This window comes from Dama dama, chromosome X, assembly GCF_033118175.1.
Source record: "Dama dama isolate Ldn47 chromosome X, ASM3311817v1, whole genome shotgun sequence".
NCBI classification, from domain to species: domain Eukaryota; kingdom Metazoa; phylum Chordata; class Mammalia; order Artiodactyla; family Cervidae; genus Dama; species Dama dama.
Genome location: NC_083714.1, coordinates 54,153,937 through 54,155,747, shown reverse-complemented (window position 1 = coordinate 54,155,747; position 1,811 = coordinate 54,153,937). Strand labels below are relative to the sequence as shown.

The following is a 1,811-nucleotide window of genomic DNA, read 5'->3' as shown; positions in this document are numbered from 1 at the left end:
CCACGGAATAGTCACTGTCCTGAGCCCTTGAGGGCTTGCTGCTTGATTCACTTTGCCCTGGAGAGGCTTGGTCTGGTCCTGAGGATGTGAATGAAAGATGCAAGGGACAGTTCTCCACCGGGTGGGAAACAGAAGCTATCACTTTTCACAGAGTGAGCTGGTCAAATGTGTGCTTTGCACACAGATAGAGCACCCATTGGAGCTTCCCTGGTGGCTCAGAGGGTAAAGTGTCTGCCTGAAATGCAGGAGACCCAGGTTCAATTCCTGGGTTGGGAAGATCCCTTGGAGAAGGAAATGGCAACCCACTCCGGTACTCTTGCCTAGAAAATCCCATGGACAGTGAAGGCTGTAAGCTACAGTCTATGGTAGGCTACAGTCTATGGTAGGGTGCAGTCTATGGGGTTGCAAAGAGTCACACACGACTGAGCGACTTCACTTCACTTTCAGAGCACCCATGGGGGCAGTGAATCAAAGGCAGTTTGGTGTATCTGCTGATGGCGGATGACAGCACGTGAGCATGGGGTGGGCACCTAGGAATACACCTCAGTCAAGGCCTGGCAGTTTATTGGGTAGTCTTAGGGACCTTGGGAAACTTGTTGCTGTTGTTCAGTTGCTAAGTCATGTCCAACTCTTTGTGACTCCATGGACTGCAGCATGCCAGGCTCGCCTGAACTTCACTATCTCCTGGAGTTTGCTCAATTTCATGTCCATTGAGTTGGTGATGCTATCTAACCATCTCATCCTCTGCCACCCTCTTCTCTTTTTGCCTTCAATCTTTCCCAACAACAACAATAGGAAATACAAAGCTCCATTAGGGGGCATAAAGAGAGGCCTGGTATATAGAGAAACATACTTTGTTCTTAGATATGAAGATTCAATATTGAAAATACATCAATTGTTAAAACTTGATCTATACATTCAATAAAATCTCAAAATTTCTAGAAGCATTCTTGAAACTGGATAAAATTATTCAAAAGATCATCTAGAAGAAAAAGTACATGGCAAGAATATTCAGAAAGAAAGGCAATGAGGACAAACTCTCCCTGCTGGATAGAGAAGCATATTGTAAAGTTCTTAGACAGGGAAAACCCCCAACAGATCAATTGATTAAAGCATAATGTCCCCAAATATATATGCAAATTTAGTATATGATGAAGTTGATACTTCAAATCAGTATTGAAAGGCCACATTATTCCATAAGTGGTGATGGCTATTTCAAAATGGCTACATAGAAAATAGGGCTTCCTTGATATCTCAGTTGGTAAAGAATCTGCCTGCAATGTAGGAGATCCTGGTTCAATTCCTGGTTTAGGAAGATCCTCTGGAGAAGGGATAGGCTACCTACTCCAGTATTGTTGGGCTTCCCTTATAGCTCAGCTAGTAAGGAATACGCCGGCAATGCGGGAGACCTGGGTTCAATCCCTGGGCTGGGAAAATCCCCTGGAGAAGGGAAAGGCTACCCACTCCAGTATTCTGGCCTGGAGGATTCCATGGACTATACAGTCCATGGTGGTGGCGAAGAGTCAGACACGACTCAGTGACTTTCACTTCACATAGAAAATTATAAGTCACATCACATCATGGAGGTTTTTCTCATTGGTGGTGGTTTAGTTGCTAAGTCATGTCTGACTGTTGTGACCACGTAGCCTATAGCCTGCCAGGTTCTTCTGCCCACGGGATTCTCGAGGAAAGAATAATGGGGTGGTTTGCCATTTCCTTCTCTAGGGAATCTTCCTGACCCAGGAATTGAACCCAGGTCTCATGTACTGCAGGCAGGTTCTTTACTGACTGAGCTATGAGGGAAGCCCCAG

The 1,811-nt window shown here is 45.3% G+C and overlaps 1 non-coding gene across 1 annotated transcript; it reads left to right on the top strand.

Annotated features, from left to right (window-relative positions):
- Window positions 1-204: 204 nt before the first annotated feature.
- TRNAF-GAA (transfer RNA phenylalanine (anticodon GAA)) lies at window positions 205-276 on the top strand. Its single transcript has one exon. It is a non-coding gene; the product is annotated as a tRNA-Phe (tRNA).
- The last annotated feature ends 1,535 nt before the right edge of the window (window positions 277-1,811 follow it).